The following is an 18,890-nucleotide window of genomic DNA, read 5'->3' on the forward strand; positions in this document are numbered from 1 at the left end:
GTCTGGGAAGCCAGGGACCAGGTTAGGAAGGCTAAGGCCCAGTTAGAATTAAACTTGGCCAGGGATGTTAAGGAGAACAGGAAGGGATTCTACAGGTACGTAGCAAACAAAAAAAACAGACTAGGGACAACATAGGCCCTCTGAGAACTGGCTACACAGGATTTGGAGAAGGCTGAGGTTCTGAATGACTTCTTTGCCTCGGTCTTCACTGGCAAAGGCTCTGACTGTACCACCCAGGTCTTAGAAGGTAGACGCAGGGACTGTGAGAATGAAGACCTTGGGCCTGGATCTGGAGGATCTGGTAGGGGAGGATCTGGTAGGATAGGATCTGGTTCGAGACCATCTTCAAAATCTGAACGCACACAAGTCCATGGGACCTGATGGAATCCATCCGCGGGTCCTGAAGGAGCTGGCGAATGAAGTTGCTGAGCCACTGGCCATCATATTTGAAACATCATGGCAGTCAGGTGAAGTTCCTGACAACTGGAAAAAAGGGAAATATAACCCCCATTTTCAAGAAGGGGAAAATGGAAGACCCGGGGAATTACAGACCAGTCAGTCTCACCTCTGTGCCTGGTAAAATCTTGGAGCACATTCTCCTGGAAGGCATGTTAGGGCACATGAAAAACAACAAGGTGCTTGGTGACAGCCAGCATGGCTTCACTAAGGGGAAATCCTGCCTGACCAGTCTGGTGGCCTTCTATGATGGGGCTACAGAACTGATGGACAGGTGTAGAGCAGATGATGTCATCTACCCGGACTTGTGCAAAGTGTTTGACACTGGGATGTTTGACACTGGGAACACCACATCCTTCTCTCTAAATTGGAGAGTGTCCTGGGTTTACCAGGAGCCGTTTTGCTCCTTCTTAGTAACTGGTGCAAGCTCTGTGTTTTGACTTCCAGCCTGGGCAGAGAGCTGATAATACCGATTGTTTTTAATTGTTGCTAAGTAATGTTTATTCTGGCCAAGGACTTTGTGAGTCTCATGCTCTGCTGGGGACGAGGGAGGCCGGGAGGAAGCAGAGACAGGACACCTGACCCAAACTAGCCAAAGAGGTATTCCATACCATAGCACGTCATGCCCGGAGGGGGAACTGGAAGTTACCCGGAAGGGGCAGGCTCTCGCTCTTCGGGGAGGTCGAACTCGTTCGGCGGTGGTATCGTATTCTCTTGTTATTTTCTCTTATCAATATTATCATTTGTGGTAGCAGTAGTGGTTTGTGTTATACCTTAGTTACTGGGCTGTGCTTATCTCAACCCGTGGGAGTTACATTCTCCTGATTTTCCTCCCCATCCCTCCGGGAGCGGGGAGGGTCGGGGGGGCTGAGTGGACAACCTGTGTGGATTGGTTTAAACTACGACAGAGAGACATCAATTTGATGAATGGACCACTCGGTGGATAAAGAACTGGCTGGATGGCCGCACACAGAATTGTGGTCAATGGCTCGATGTCCGGCTGGAGACCGGTAACGAGTGGTGTCCCTCAGGGATCGGTGTTGGGACAGGTCTTGTTCAACATCTTTGTTGCTGACATGGACAGTGGGATTGAGTGCGTCCTCAGCAAGTTTGCCGATGACACCAAGCTGTGTGGTCCGGTTGATACGCTGGAGGGAAGGGATGCCATCCAGAGGGACCTTGACACGCTTGTGAGGTGGGCTGATGCCAGCCTCATGAAGTTCAACCATGACAAGTGCAAGGTCCTACACCTGGGTCAGAGCAATCCCAGGCACAGCTGCAGGTTGGGCAGAGAAGAGATTCAGAGCAGCCCTGCAGAGAAGGACTTGGGGGTGCTGGTCGATGAGAAAATGAACATGAGCCGGCTTCAGTGTGCGCTCGCAGCTCAGAAAGCCAACCGTATCCTGGGCTGCCTCAAAAGGAGCGTGACCAGCAGGTCGAAGGAGGTGATCCTGCCCCTCTACTCTGCTCTTGTGAGACCTCACCTGGAGCATTGTGTGCAGTTCTGGTGTCCTCAACATAAAAAGGACATGGAACTGCTGGAACAAGTGCAGAGGAGGGCCACGAGGATGCTCAGGGGACTGGAGCACCTCCTGTATGAAGACAGGCTGAGGAAGTTGGGGCTGTTCAGCCTGGAGAAGAGAAGGCTGCGTGGAGACCTCATAGCAGCCTTCCAGTACCTGAAGGGGGCCTACAGGGATGCTGGGGAGGGTCTCTTCGTCAGGGACAGTAATGACAGGACAAGGGGTAATGGGTTAAAACTTAAACAGAGGAAGTTTAGATTGGATATAACGAAGAAATTCTTTCCTGTTAGGGTGGTGAGGCACTGGAATCGTCTGCCCAGGGATGTTGTGAATGCTCCATCCCTGGCGGTGTTCAAGGCCAGGTTGGATGAAGCCTTGTGTGGGATGGTTTAGTGAGAGGTGTCCCTGCCCATGGCAGGGGGGTTGGAACTAGATGATCTTGAGGTCCTTTCCAACCCTAACTGTTCTATGATTCTATGATTCTATGATTCATAGCTTTTCCTATAATTATAGATTTGTAATTATGTACTTAACGATGACACCCCCTCTGTCTGATGATAAATATATTTTTACATAATAGCACTTAAGCATTGCATATTTACAAATCAAAAAGAAATTCACACTGCAACTGAAGATTAACAAATTAATTGTAGCATACCTTTAATTACAGCATAAATAATCTCAGTCATTTCCCAAGAAAGCATATTAAAGCTCTGGTAAGGCACTTACCCAGGGTCTTTGCAATGGTCCATATCTCATGCTTACCACAGCAGTGCAAGATATCCAGAATGTTAAGTTTTCATTGAAGTTTTCATTACTACTGCTTTTGAAGTAGGTGCAGTGCACTGGAAATAGATGTACAATCCATGAAAATGAATCATTAAAAGGGATTGAGTTGAATTATGGCTGTCAGATGTTGTCACAAGCATAGCTAAAATACTTGAACACTTCTTCCAGCAAATGATGATAGGATGCTTGGCAGTGTAATTATCCCATAGCCAGAGACATAATGCTTTCCATGATAGTGCAAGAAGGGCTTCATAAGCAATCTTGTGGAGATCTCCTGCACAGTTGTGATGATGCCCCCTCCTCATCTGCTGGACAGCTCTTGGGCAAGGCTAGAGCATCCTGCCCACAGCTGTCCCACACCTCAGCCCTGGAAACGTTGGATGTTGCAGGCAGGATGCAGAAGTCCTGTTCAGGGGCAGAGCTGCTGACAGCTGACATGAGTCTGCACTGAGCTGTGCTCCTTCCCCTGGGCTCTGTGCACTGCTCTCCCTGCTCACCCACTGAGCTGCTGCTCGGGGCTCATCTGCCCTCTCTGATCTAGCAGGGGTCTGGCAGGGTTGATTTTTAGCCACACAAACATGAGTGGGGCAGAGAAGGAGGAAATCTTGGACACCAGTCAAACTCTGGATTGGTTTAAGCTGGCCATTTTGAAAGACACGGTATCTGTCTGTGTCATTCCTCCTTGGGTCAGGAAAGCGCTGGATCAATTCCAAAAGTGCTTTGGGAAGTACTGTATTTGCATGATCTGCAATGGCTGGGTTGCATTATCTTTTCAGGTGAGATACTTTTGTTGAGAGGACTCGATTGTAGGCAGGTCTACAGGGTCTCCAAGACATTGATGTAAGTTTGATTGGACTGCATCTTGTGTGAGTTCATTTTGGTGTTTAAATATGGCAGATCCACACCAGACTCTCCTTCATGTCACACTTGTATAAACTGAGTGTATACGTGTATATACTCACCCACCTTCCTGTGATCCAGGGAAAGCAGAGTGATGGGCAATCCCACTCAAATGGTACAAAAAGTCTTTTCTTTACTTGTCTGTTAATGTTTCCCCAAATAAGACTGGTGTATGTAGGTGTGAATCTTTAGTGTCAGGAAAATATCTTGGTTTGAAGCTCATTTTAATTTCTGGAGGAAAAGGGACTTATCAGTTTCTCCAGCAACTGAACTAAGGGTGCAGTCTCCCAGCTTATCTAGGATTGAGTAAGATCCATGCTAACTGCTGATGACTTAAAGCACACAGTGCCTAAATGTACTTTGACAGATTCATGTTTTTGCTGTAACTGAGAAGAGAACATCCTGGCAGAGGAATTTGTCATTTGTTCTGGCCTAGCTAATGAACTTAGTCCTCTTCCTGTGCTGCTGAAATTACACACAAGTGCCTGCCTGACGGAGGCGTATTGATCAAATCTGACTTCAGCTCTGAGCACCCAGGAGCTAACTCAGTTCTATCTTGTCAGTGGAAGCTTCCTCAGGTGCTGCAGGGTCTGCCTGGAGGCCAGGCTGTTTGCTGCTCACAGTTCAGCTGTCAGCTCCTGGTGATCTATGGCGGGCTGGTCGGTTAGGGAGGGAAACACTAAGTGGTTGGCTTATGTGAAAGCTTCCCCTTGCATCATCCATACATGATGGAAAGCAGGCATCTGTCTTATTACAGCTATCCTTCAAGACTGAATCTCACTGTGTTCACGTAACTTTAAAGACGACACTATTCTTGTTCTCAGACCAATCATTCCTTCTGCCTCTGAGTTAGGAAGCTTTCTGGTAACTAGGAACCAATCCTCATTTGGCATTTTCCGTTTCAGCATATTCAGAGTCTGGACAACTTATTTTGCAGCATTTTGCACTATTAATTTTGTCCTCTTCATGTCTGGCGCGCAGATGGTAACAGCTTGAGTGGTGAGGAGATTCTGGAGCCACAGCCTTTCTATAGTACACCATCCCTGAGCAGTGCTATCAGATCCTTTGCACTTTGCTTTTCCTTTGGATGAAAGGTCTGTTTCCTGGGTTATGAATCCCTGCAGAGCCTGTCTCACTAACTCCCTAAAGCTTTCTTCCTTCTCAGAGTTATTGCTGCCGTGCTCCTTTTACATAACACTACCCAAACCCAATTTTTTTCTGTATGAGCAGATAGTGATGCTTCTAATTCCTCTGATCCTGTGGCCCATCACGCTCCTCCAGGGTTTCACCAGCATCCAGCAACATGGCATTGCTTTTGGAAAGCTTTAAGGCACCTGGCCTGGCAGCTTGCGCCCAAATAAAATAGGGCATTGGTCTCACTGCACATTCAAGTGGCTGATTGCCATGGCTGGAGGCGAGTATTTCTCTGGGTCAACCCAAGTCCCATAGGTAAACCCACATCTAATGGGGCTGCCAAGACTCATCATCAGCAAAGCAGCATGCGGTTTCTCTGTTCTTGGCTATGGCACATCTTGCCTGAAGCCCTTTCTGAAGGTGAGAAGGAGAAAGTGTGGCATCCTGAGAAGAAAGAAAACAGGAGACTACAAAATGGCTTTTTCATCCTACTGCCAAGCACACATTAACCTCATTTAAAAATGCAAGTGCTGCATGCGTCATATGTGCTAACGCAATTTTGCCTTTCAACCGAGAGGCCATCTTTCCTGCAAAGGTGGCAGTAAGGATGTCTGTGGAAGGATCTCGTGGTGTCTTGAGCCTAAGAAACCCATCTATTTATATTAAAAGATTGAGAAGTTCCTCTCATTATCGGAGCTTTGTTACTGAGTTCCCCAGAGAACAAATGAATCAGAGACCACTTGTATATTCCTGAGCCTACCAAATAATGAAGCTTTCAGGAGACAGCTTTTATCTATTTATTTATTTTTAGGGAAGGAAACATTGATTTTAGGCGAGAAAAGGCATGAAAGTTTTTGAGATATCCAAGTCACTCCTGAAGGAATAATTAACCCCTCTGAGTGCTGGAATGCATGGCAGCATCCCGGGAATATCCTGGTTTCAGAAAAACAGTGTTGGTTGATATTACCAGTGTAACAGAGAGTCCTAAAACATCACCCCTGTGCCCTATGTAATAGCACACGGAGCCTTGGTCTCCAATTCAGACTCCTCACTAATCACTACAAAATTATAATACCACAATTCCTTCCCACTTGAGGGTGAATTTGAGATTCTTTATAATTTGATAGCAAAACTGACATCTGTTTTACAGTTGCTCTGTAATTAGCTCCTGATGGCATTTGTCTGTATGTGGAAAGCCCCAGCTCCAAATCCCTCTCCTTTACCAATTACTTCTTCCCTAACAAGAGCCATAGCACAAGTGTGGCTCAGTCGGTGTTTGGCCACTAGTGCCAAGCAGAGCAAACCCCACTACAGGAAAGTGAAGGATGTACAGCAGCTGGAGACCCACTGGCTAGCCCTGTGGTGACCACGTACTAGCCAAGCCTACAAACAGTTCAGAGCAGGAACTGTTGTTTCATGGCTTGCATTAAGCCTAGAATATAATTAACACTTAACAAATAGCACTAACAGTAGCAATTGTACTCCTGCACTAATAACTTCATGCTTCTCTTTACACTGAGCTGCACCATAGATCTTACCCTGGTTTTAAACCACGAATCGCAATCATTACAACACACAGAGAAGAATTATATCCTCCTACATAGTCTATGCTGCAGAGTGGCTGCCCGAGGTGCCTCAGTAACAGCATTGTGCAATGCACAAATGCCTTCAATCATTCCTGTGCTGTTCCCACAGCATCTTGTTTAGACCTCTTAAAATAGCCTCCCCATATCATGAATCTTTGCGTAAGAAATGATCTGTGTTTCAAATCACAACGAGCAGGTTCTGCACAGGCGTGTGTCAGGAAGCAGGGGTGGGACACGGGCGCAAGCCTCCGTGCAAGAGGCAATTCAGTGCAGAACTTGCGTTATCTTTAAAAGCTGCCATTAAACTAAAACGCTGTCCTTGTAAGTAAAAGAGATTTGCTGTGTGGCCACTGCTGTTGAAGGCTTTGATGAAATATTGAGGGGAGAGCTTTCTGAATGTGGCTGGTTTTCAGAAGGCAGATTAAAGTTTTATAGGGGCGCTAATTTAATCACGGATGATGAATGAGTGTATTTTTATGTTGGGCTTTAACAACGGAGGATGAATGCGGGGTTCCTCAGCAGGTCCCTGTGGGCTGAGGGCTGCCTGAGTCACAGCTTTCAGAGAGCTGTTTCCCTCCAGCTGAGCACATCGTGTCACACTTAGCGGGGCTCTGAGCCCTCATGCCTGCTTCGCAGCTCAAACCCAACACAGGAAAACATGCCAGGTGTGAGAGGACATCACAGCGTTTGGTTAAACCCTCATAACCACCTCTATTCTGCTCCCTGGCCTGTCTCTCCAGGCACAGACAAATCATGTGAAGGGGAAAATTACCCCAGGAAGCAGAGAGCGTATTTCTGCAAGGCACCAGAACACCTTCTGTATTGCCAGGTTGTCCTCACACCCCCCAAACCACCTCAGCCGCTGTGGGAACTGTGGTGGTGGGAGCTTGCAGGGGCAGACCAAGGTACAGGACCCCACACTGCTCCTACGCTTTCATTGCTGTACTGCAAAAGATCTGCTTCTCCAGCCTGGTCAGAAAGTTCAGGAAAGTAGAAAATAATGTCTTTTGAAATTGCCAGAGAGACAGAGTGGTGTGGGGCGCTGTGCATAGCCAGCCATTTAGAAGATGGTACAGTGGACCCAATTTCTTCTGATCAAATGAAGCCTAGTGGAAAATTCAGGCGTGTCATATTTCTCCATCCAACAAACAGTGACAACTTCATTATGATTCAAAGTGCATGGTTGAACCTCAACGTGAGCCTGCCCCCAGACCCAAGCCCCAGGGCTGCCCCTGCTGCACAGCTGCGTGGCAGTGTGGGCACAGAGACAGCAAAACCCTGTCCTTCCCCTTCCTCTGATCACCATCACCGTGTGGAGCACTCTGCTGGCACCATAAGTATTAACTGAGAGATGTAAATAGGCACCAGCATTGGTCAGGGCACTTGAAGCTGGCCTCCCTGCCACCCAGCCTTGCTCAGGGCCTGCCACCATGCTATGGGTGCATAGCGGGGTCACTACCCAGGGCTGTGCAAGAGAGCATCCTACAACCAGGCGGAGCATCCCCCTCCGCTCACTGGTGCTAACCATGGTGCTGACCGTTAAACTGGGAAAGAGCAGAAAACACCATCATGGTGCTGGAAAGTGAAGGGGAAAATGCACAACATCAGCTTCATAACCACAGCCTTGCTGAGCAGGCGGGTGATGGCCCTTGTGCATGCAGTGGGTTTTCAGCTCTGCCTCAGCTGTGCTGGGAACACAAACATTTTTGCTGTTGTGCCAGCACTGAATGGTTACAGCGTACAGCAGCTGTGCTGGTGTATTTTGACCAAAGAGACACCACTTGATGTCAGCATAAAGTAACTCATTAAAGCTCCATTCACCCAAACACATATTTAGGATCTTCTGAAATTATTACCATCACATTAAGATATATGTTTGAAGCTCTGCGGTGAATTAATATGCAGGGATCAATATACAACCCAGGCTTGGTCTTGGATACTTTGGAAGTTTTTGATGTAATAAAGCTAAAAGCACAGTGACAGGGATATATTACCTCGCCAGATGGCAGTTTGTTAAAACAAACCAACACATTGCTAAAAGAGTGTCCTAATCTCCACTTGAAAGAACTTTCAATTTAAAAGGGAGGGACATTTGCATAAAGAGAGTTCACAGAACAAATATTTAGAAGTTCACTGTTTGACAAGGGCAGTTCTGGTTTAAGGCACTAGAAGGTGGGAAAACATAAGCTAATTAGAATCATTCTCAATGCCAGAACTTCAAAGATAACGTTGTTGGTGAGAGGGATTCAGTTATGGAAAGCTTTCCTCTGGCAGGTGACAGACAGTACAGCTTGTGTTCAAGAGTCGTTAGCAAAAAGCAGAACTCGGGTACTGAATGGTGTAAATAACAATTAATCTGATGGAAAAAATAAACGTTTAGTTTTGGAGGACTGAATCCTTTAATGTTTTTTTGAAACCTTAGGTCACCCTTGGAATGGAACACCATTCTGGAATGAAATTCAGAATATGGTGGAACAAAAAAAACCCTGAAACTAACAAAATGGATGTTTTTCAAGGTTTTAGTCTGTTTAGGCCAATTTCTGTCTGAAAAAGAGAATTAGCATGGCTTGATGAGTTCACTGTTTGATGTAACAAAGTTTCCTGGATCTCTGGATGCCATGGAAGGAGGTGATAAATTCAAAGGCTCACATGGGCAGTTTATCTGATTCACAGCTGTGATGTTAAATCCAATTCATTGGAATTTTTTCTTTGTTTTACTAATCTGAGGCCAGATTAAAGTGACACCAGTGCCTAAATCTGTGTTGCTGTGGGACCTAGGGAGGATGGCTAGGCCCCGGGATCCTGGCCTGAGGTTCTCCGTACCTCTGCTGGGCGGCACTGCTGCCTGCACAGGGATCCCTGAGAGCACTAGCACTGCTCATCTGCCGGCTGCATCCCCATCCCTGCAGCGCCTCCCACAGCATTCCCAGCTGGTTCTCAATAGAGGATTGCAGAAGATGACTGAGACAATGTCTTTTCTTCCGGAAAGGGAGCAGAAGGTGGTTGTGATGCTGTTGGCCAGCAATGTGAGAGATGTGGGAGGTCTGGTTTCCAGCCTGTGTCACTTCTGTTCAGTGTGTGCACAGCTTGCTTCTGACCTGTCCTCCCACTGTTTTCATGCAAAAGCTAAAAAATAAGGTTAAAAAGTCTCTCTTGCCCCATCTTTTTTCATTTCTTTTTGCCATTTCCCCTGTCTGGTCTCCCTTGCTCCATCTTTCTGCTGCCCAGCTCTTTGCACAAGAGCTGCTTTTTTGACTGTTTCTGTCTTAACTAGTACAGAGCCACTCTGATTTTCCTGGAAAACCTTGAGCATATACATATATATATATGTATATCACAGAAGAGAAGGAAAAGTAAGTGTTTCCTAGCTTGTTGCTGAGAGGCAAACCAATGAGATCCGCAGTTAAAAGACACTTTAATGCAGAGGCCTTTTCCACTGCATATGAATTACGATATTTTCATGCTCTCCACAAAAAAACAATACACAGCTGATCTTGGGCTGCCTATGCCTTCCTTATGGAAGGACACAACTCCAAAGGGAAAACTGCAGTGACTGGGAGGATTCAGAAGAGCTTGGCCAGCCTATACATATAGTGATAGGACGTGCAATGGTGAAAGATTAGGGGTGAAACTTTAACCTCATTGTCAGGGGTCTTGCTGGGAGAGAACAGACCCGAGCTTCGCTCTTGATTCCTTGATTAGTTCCTGACATTTTTAAAAGCATGAAATATAAACTACATAAACAGTCCTGATGGCCAGGGCCAGAAACAATCAGAACTTCGGAGAGGAATGGGATATCGGACATGAGCAAGGTGTTGCCACTTATTGAATAACACAGGTAGCTTTTTACTGCAGCTCCCCTCTAGGACCTCCTCTGTCCCCAGCACCTCAGCATCTAGGCTGTACAGCACCCACCTGGATTTTCATTTTTTGATATCTTGTATATACTTTTTTCTTTAATATAAGATTCAGAATCAGCACATCCATATGCTGATCCACACTTCGCTTCCTTGAGAAGTTATATTCCAGAAGTGTTATTTTTTGGCCTGGACAATGGGTAGATATCCCAAACATTTGAAGTTCCTGGGAATGATAAAAGTAATCTATTTTGAAAGGCACCGAAAGAAACAGGAAAGCCTAAATCAAAGCAAGTACCAAATCATGGGTAGCTAACCAGTTGTCATCTTGCCCCCTCTTAGCCTGCTCACATCAGCAGTACAAGCTGTACCTGTTTAAATAAAATATAGGCAAGTATTCACAATACACTGTGTCTAATAAATTCACTTTCCCATCTCAATAGCTCTTAGGAATACCATAAGGACCACACATTCCTCCTTCCCCCCTGTATTAAGTGCTCTTTAAAATCAGTTAGTTTTAAAAATACTGCCTTGCCTCTCTCTTTTTCTACATTCCCTAAACACAAAAAAACAAGACACAAAAACCTCAGAAAATAAATGACCAAAAATGTGAGATAAGGTAGTAAGTGTATTTGGGAGCTCAGAGTTATTTCAGAGAGCTGCTTTTCAATCCTATCAAATGCATTATGTATAAGTTTGAAGTCAATACTTTCTGCCAACACTTTGTTGAGCTAGAAAGCTGTCTGCTATCCCTTTTATCTGCCAGATAAATAAATAACTCACTGGCTTAAGCAAATTAAGTAAATAGTGTTTGTGGGCAGGTGTTTCTGTTCAGCATGTAGTATACAAATGTGTATTAATTCTGCTAACTTTGAGAAATGGTGATGCAGAGGAAGAGGTTATAGGAAATGTACAGATGAAAACAGAAACATTTGTCAAAAAGAAACCCGTGCATAAAAGCACATAGTAAACAACTAGATGAGTTTGCTGAAGCCAAATGCTCACATTTAGTAAAAGAAATGCTTCATTAATCCTTCCTGACAGAAGTAATGCTTGGAATGGAGAACAGATCCGAGAGAAAACATTCAGCTAAGTTGTGTCCCGCAGGTTTTTCTGGGCAGCCCGGGGAGGAACCGCAGCCTCTCCCTGCTGTGGATGAGCAAGGAGGGGTGTTATGTAGGCAGCTGCCTGCTGCTCCCACTCCCGCAACCTTCTCCTGCTGTCAAAATGTCTGGGGTTGATGACAGAGCAGCGGGAGGAGCTATCAGTTGTGTGGGTTGCCTTCCTACAGATGCTTCTGGTCCCTGTGTGCTGTGCACCGGCTGTGGTCCAGCTGCTAAAAACGTGCCATAAGAGAGTCTTCCCCATGCTGGGTCCTGCGCTGGCAGTATGACAAACACTTACCACTGCAGCACCTTTTCTTTGAGGGCTACCCAGAAGCAAATCACATAGTGGTGGCAAATCCCCTTACTCCAAGTGAACCATCGAGCATTAGGTGTGTTTCTGAAGGAGCCCTCAGAGCCCTGTGATTAGCTGCATGCCTCAGCTTTACCTTCAAACAGTATGTTTTCTTCAAGGTTGGGAAGAAAAGCTTGGAATGAGCTCTTGGGTCTCCCAAGTGAGTTGCTTAGGTCTTGAGACATGGGTTGCCAATGAAATTGGATTAATCTTCTCTGAGATCTAAGCAAGATGGAGATGACTGGCATAGGACAGTGCTTTCAAGGAAATCAAATCCTCATGCAGAGCCTTTGTCTGAATGTACATCTCATGGCATGAGTCTTAGCTGCAGCACTTCTCTTGTGTTTGCTGTCCAGCTCTGCAGCAGTGCCTAGAAGCAACAGTCTCCTCTTTCATTAGTAAACAATTTTTCACAGGGGTGACCTCATCTCAGTAAATTGGGCCTCTTGGCTTGCCTATAGCAATGCAACATCCCTGGTATGAAGCCTAAAGCAATCCCTGTACACCATCTGCACAGAAGGCTATGGCACGGCTTGCCACCATCATCCCTGAAATACCTCCCATGGAATTCCTTATCAGCTTCCCAGTCTCTGTGTCTTGGGCTGCTCCATGTAGAGGCCCATGTACTTACCAGATGAGCTAGAGGACCAGGATGAAGATGACAGACGGTGACCCTGCTCAACTGGGGCAACCCATGGCAGTGATGAGAGAACTCATCTGAGTGGCAAACTGTAGATAGAGCTTGCATAGGAAAAAGGGCCATTACAGACCTCAGTAAGGTGATCTATGAAGTCATCTTTACCAGTGGTTGGTGTCCCTAGAGCCAAGGTCCCACCGTCTGAACAGGGATGAAGCTACTGCAGATTCTCCCTGAGATGGGAGATGAGACATTCATCTCTCTCTTTTCTGCCTGGCTGTCGTCCTAACACCTTGTCTTCAAGACCATTGTCCCACAGTCAAGTTAGATTGAAAGTAAGCAGATGGTCTGGTCGTGTCTGGGGTGGGGAAATGACATTCATAAGCCCTGTGCTATGAAAATCAAGCTGAAAATAAACAGGCTCTGAGTCAAGATACTCCTTTGCACACACTTCTTCCTCAGGGTAGAGGAGGAAAGAGCAGTGATGCGACAGATGCCAGTCACTTTGCTTTGTGTATTTCTGGAAGGAGATTAGATACTGTAATGAGAAGAACAAAGCAAGAACTTGAACTAAATACTAGTGTCTTCTGCCTTCCTGGGAGATGGGCTGAGGGAGCACTGTAGGGAGAAATACGGGATTAGAAAAGGGGTAACAATGTCCCTTTTCTCAGCATGGAAAGCTGTGAGTTGTTCTCCTGAACAAGGGAAGCTTTAGCAGGAAAAATAGCTAAAAATCTAGGGACAGAGAAGTACTGGACAATCAGCTGAAAAATGGATCAGAGCAAGGAGCCAACATCATCATCATCATCATCATCGTCATAACCCTGGGGAAAAGCTAGGGATGCGAAGGCAAGAGCTGTGGCCAAAATTGAGCCACCACCCCATCCTACCAAGAAGCCAATCAAGCTCCTGCCCACATTATGGTACATGCTATGGTGTCCTGAAGCAAATATGCCAGTAAAATGCTATTTGGCTGAAGAGAGCTTCAATAGATTGTCTGACTTCTTGTATGTTTCAGTACAGGATAGTAAAGAATAATACAGATTCCACCGGAAACCTCCATGCCAAGAGTTGATCTTGCAGCAGATGTGAGCTAACGCCATATGGCAGCTGGGGTGTTCACCTGAGCTTGCAGTTTTGTGGAGCGTGGTGAAGTGAACCATGCTATGGTCAGTGCTGCAGCAACTGAGGCGCTCTAACAGAAGTCCCTCTGAGTCTGGCAGCTCTGTTTTGTAGCTTACTTTGTGCTGCAACATGCAAATAGAACTTGCTCTGCCCTCTGATGTTTATCTAAATTTTGCATGTGTTCGCAGCTCGTACGAGAAAATGACAAATTGGGAAAATATTTGTTTTTACATAAGCCAAAAGACTATTACAGCAGACAAGCCAGACAAACAGAGTGTAAGTGCCAAAGCCTGAGCTTTTCTACACTCTGTGCCATGTACATATTCAGCTTTACCTGCCTAAAGGGTAACAGGGAAGTCAGTCAATATGCTGCCTTAGTCACTGCAGTTTCCCCGCATGAGGACTACTCGTTGCATCCCATTGCAAGGCTTTGGAATACCACCCAAAAAGGGAAGTTGAAATCAACCACCACATTTCATTTACCCCTGCCAGCTGAATCTAAACAAATTGAAAAATGACCTGCCCGCTACGCTTGGAGGCATACAGCAGAAAATAACTCTGAAATAGCTGCTTATGTTCACGGGGGAAAGATTGATTTCTGATCTCAGACCCTGAGTTGCAGAGGTAAATAAGACCACCTGTAAACCATTACCTGCCATGCCCCACTGCCCCCGTACGAAAAAACACACACAGGCATTGCCTGAAGTGGAGTTAGTCTAGTAAATGACCAGGAAAATAGAATGTTTTCTCTCAACAAGCAGCAAATGAAGAGGAGCTGCTGCATCTGAAATGATGCTACCTTGTTTACCTTCAAGGTCCCAGCTTTTGATGAAAGGCTTATGACTCTAGAAGTCACTTTCTCTCCTCCTCTAGTGCAACACAAGTCACTTTGCCCTTTGCTTCATATTGCAGGAGGGTTTTTGGTGGGGAGACAAGCTGACCTATTGTACAAATGGGTTGAAAGGGCTCTACGCTGATGAACAGCCAGAAGGGACTCTGTATATTACCACAGCTAATTGCCTTTTTGTTTACTTATCATCTGTTTAAGTTGTGGGTGGTTTTTTGTATTTATCAGGTGATTTTGGTACCATGAGATTACAGATTTCATGGAAATCACAGAAAAAGCAGACCTTTAAAGAGTCTGCTTGCAATACTTTTCTGGGTATTTTTTTAATTTGCCTTTCTTCCTTCTCTGAGTCCCGCAGGCAGCAGGTGGTCTTTGGAAGATGTGATTTAAGGAAGAAAGCACTTCAATACCTGTAAAGAATACAGCAATGAAAAACACCTCCCAGGGTCTCACCTTCAGCTGAAAGGAAACATAAAAGTGCTGTTCCCACATCTACACTGGCTACTGGTAAAAGAGCACAGGTACGTGAACCTGCCCTGGGACTCCACAAGCAGGAGGAAAAGAATAAACCCTGAGGAGGAGGTCAGGAGTGCCCAGCGCCTGGGAGCAGCGTGATTATCCATGGGGAAAGAGCCTGCACAGTCAGCACACCGTGTGCCCCACTGTTTCACAGAAAGCTTCTCCTGAGGGACGGCCACGGTGCTGGGTATGAAAGATGAGGTGTTGTTGTTGGCGTGTCTTGGTACCTCGGTGCTGCCATCCGCAGCTCTCCATCACTCAATAGTCCTTCTGCTCTCCCCTGAGCCACTCAATTCCATTAGCAGCATGTCTGGCATTTGTCACCACACACCTTTCTTTTTCTTCTGGCATATATATAACCCCTGTTGGCCTTGATACTGGTGTGAAACACAAACAAGTTACGTAAAGACTCTCCAGGTGCATTTTTGCATATCACAAGTCCCCTATAATTCACAGTCCAATATTTGAAGAGGGTGGCTGGTTTCAGCATTGAGTCAGATCTCCTTTGAGAGGAGTAGATCTTACAATGCTGCTGTACCCATGTCCCATTTTCAGTCCTCTCTACTGTCTCCCTAAACAAGAATCCATATGTTTCTGGTTTGAACGTTTTACTTTTGTTTTGAGGCTTATTAAGAATCGAGAACCAGGTGGTATCAGCATGTGGGAACTGGACACATGCCTCTTCCATCGTGTGGTGCCACCAGCTGAAAAGGGGGAAATACAGACTTTGCAGTTATTTGACTCTGTTCACCACTGATTCCACTGCCAGCTTGAAAAGCTGCTTCTTTTCTGTGGTATAGAGTGAAATACCCTGTACACTATGTGAGTTATGTCAGAAACCTTACGATGTTTTCCACAATAAACTTGCATGTAGGTGGCAAGCAAAGCCCAGTCTGAGCATGCTGAAGACTGGGCTGATCCTGTTCCTCTTCACTGCTGCTCAGACTCAGCACAGTAAAAATCAAACCAAAGAAACGTTTCAGGGTGCGGTTGGGAAATGTTGAGGCTATCAGTGGCTCAGCTGGATCCTTATCCCTGATAAACTGCCTCTGAGATCCTGAGGCTACTGGACCATGGACCAAAGGAGCCATTGAAACAAGGCTCCTTATTGAGATGTGTTTATTTCCTCAGGTGTCTCTATGCATCATTAGAACACAAAGTGTGCACATAATTCATTCCCAGGTGCATTTCAGGTGTGCTGTCCTGTCAAAGCAATATCAACAACACGTGGACTGAACCCCCCCCCCCCCCATCCCTGTCCGCTCCAGCAGGAGCAGGTTTGGTCCCTAGCAATGGGAAGCTGGTATGTGAATTGTCCAGATCCATCAGAATAAACTGGTCTCAGTTTTTCCTCACCAGTTTCTCCCCAAAACAAAAGTATTTTGATTATTTGAGTGTCAAGCAATCAAATGCTGTACCTCAGACACAGCTATTCCAGGAGATAATTAGAAGCACAGAGGAGCAAACAATATGCTACAGAAACGATCATCGCAGTGTGATCCAAAGGATAACTTTGATAATGCAAGTGTTTCTTTGCTGGATGACTCACAGAAAGAAGCAGGGGCTGGAGCTGCTGAAAAAGGAGCCTGCTCCATGGGAACATAGAGTGAAGGTCAAGGATCACCTGTGTAAAACCGACTTTTTGTTTGACGTTAATAATCTTAAGGAAATGGATGGAGTGAGAGCAAATGTCAGCTCCAGTAATGACTGTAACTCTGGGATCGTATGGAAAAGTGATAGTCTAGCTCACATGCTCCTGGTGGCAATAGTGGGGAGAGGTGAGCTGAGAATTCAGGCCTCACTTTAATGTTATCTTTTGAGTTTCTGATTTATCGATGGGACAGACAGCTCTCTAATATTTAACTCTCTGTATTAGCATATGTATAGGACATATGTATATATGTAATATAGCATGTATATAGTACATATGCATTTTTTACTGTTGTCTTTCATCTGTGTAACTTCCCAAAGCTGTACAAAACCCGTCATCTCAGTGGTACTGTTGCTTATTCATTTTTTTAGAAGTATAAATGTCTAATAGTTTTTATGTTAAGGTCCAACTTTCATGTTATGACATTTAATGCAAAACATAAATATTTTAGAATAATATGCATACTATATAAGAATATGTGCTAAATTGTTAAATTTTGCACATACGTGTTGGTTTGGGCTGGGGGAGAGTTAATTTCCTTCACAGTAGCCCATATGGGGCCATGTTTTGGATTTGTGCTGGAAACAGTGCTGATAACACAGGGGTGTTTGCTTTTACCTATTTAAACTGCCTTTATCTCAACCCACGAGTTTTCCCACTTTTACCCTCTGGTTATTTCCCCCATCCCACCAGGGGGGAGTTAACAAGAGGCTGTGTGGGGCTAATGGCTGGATGAGGTTAAACCACAGCAATCCTTTTTGTCACCCAACATAGGGCTCCAAGGGTGCGAGATAACGACAGATTTGATTGGAATGTGTTAGATTGAATTTACAGCTTTATTGCTGTCTAGCTATTAATTGACAGGCTCCTGTGCTTGCCGTTGGGCTTGCTTTACCAAATATCAGTTTAGTGCTTGTTAGTGGCTGCTCTTAGCTTCTGCTTCTTGCTGTATAGCTGTACTGCTGTACTGCCTATCTTACTCTGCTGTGCCCTGGAACATTCTGATAACAGCAGTGGTGATGCTCCTGGGCTGGAAGGTGGCCAGGGCACCGCTGCTTTTTCTGCGCTGCTGTACTGGACAGGCTGGAACTCCAGTGTGAACTGGGCTTGAAGGGTTTGTGACCTGTGGATGAGCCCATGCAGGAGCAAGACCCCCAGAATGTGTTTGGCTATAGATAGGATGTACCAGAGGTGCATCTCGAAGTGTCTGAGTCTGTGGTTACGTCTGTGCCATAGCCAGGTGTACTGCTGAAGGGACTGTGGCCCACGGATAAGCCCATGCTGGAGAAGGTACATGTTGAAGCATCTGTGGCTGTGGATAAGTACCTTGAAGTATCAGTGGCTTTGCATGAGGTCATGCTGGAGCACCTCAAAGCATGTGGCCATGGATAAGCCCATGACAGAGCAGGTGCTCCCCTGGAGATACTATAGCCATAGGTAAGGCCTTGTTGAAGCAGGGTCACTCCTGAAGCTGAAGGAGGAGCAAAGGGAGGAGATAATTGCAATGACGAACCCTATGACCTGATCTAGAGGGACCAGGGGTGGAGACTGTAATGGAAATACCTTTAAATTGTTGTAACCTGGGATGTGAGTTGCATGCTGTGGGAATTACTACAGCAGGAACCCCCCTGTTGCTAACCTCCTAACCAGACTAGGAACAAGGCTAGGAATGTTCATTCTTATGTTGAGCCCTACAGTCTCATCCAAAGGAACCAGGGATGGAGACTATAACGGAAATACCTTTAAATTATTGTAATCCATGATTTGCATTGCATGGTGCAGGAATTGCTATAGCAGGAACTACCTGAACCAGTGGAGGACAAGCCTTACAAGAAGCAGTGCAAGTGCAGCAGTGACCCAACCTGAGCCGGCATTGGCACCCGGTAACCCCATGCCACACAACACCTCTCCTGTCTGATTGACCACCGTAACAGACAGAACCCAAAGTCATGGACTAAATGGACTCAGCTGACATTTTGCTGACATTTCTGGACATTTACAGACATTTTACAGGGTGGTCTGTAGACTAGGGGAGTGATAGCTGTGTATTATAGCAAAGCATGGGAAGAGGCATAGTGGTTAATGAGGATGTCCTGGATAGTGTGGGACCTGAGCGTGCTGTAGATGGTGTGAAATAAGAGGAGGAGAATATGCTGGTTTTGTCTGGAATAAAGTTAATTTTCTCCACAGTAGCTAGTATTGGGCTATGGTTTGGATTTTTGCTGGAAACAGTGCTGATAACACAGGGGTGTTTTAGCTAAGAGCCAAGGCCTTTTCTGCTCCTCACAGCACCCCATCAGTGAGCAGGCTGGGGGTGCACAGGGAGCTGGGGGGGGCACAGCTGGGACAGCTGAGCCCAATTGACCCCAGGGATATCCCACACCATGTGGAGTCATGCTCAGTGTATA

At 45.8% G+C, this 18,890-nt stretch overlaps 1 long non-coding RNA gene across 1 annotated transcript; it reads left to right on the plus strand.

Annotated features, from left to right (window-relative positions):
• The first annotated feature begins 1,106 nt into the window (after window positions 1-1,106).
• Window positions 1,107-18,674, plus strand: LOC136007086 (uncharacterized). Its single transcript, XR_010609464.1, has 2 exons — window positions 1,107-1,157; window positions 14,671-18,674. It is a non-coding gene; the product is annotated as an uncharacterized LOC136007086 (long non-coding RNA).
• The last annotated feature ends 216 nt before the right edge of the window (window positions 18,675-18,890 follow it).

The sequence above is a fragment of the Lathamus discolor genome, chromosome 1, assembly GCF_037157495.1.
Source record: "Lathamus discolor isolate bLatDis1 chromosome 1, bLatDis1.hap1, whole genome shotgun sequence".
Lineage (NCBI taxonomy): Eukaryota > Metazoa > Chordata > Aves > Psittaciformes > Psittacidae > Lathamus > Lathamus discolor.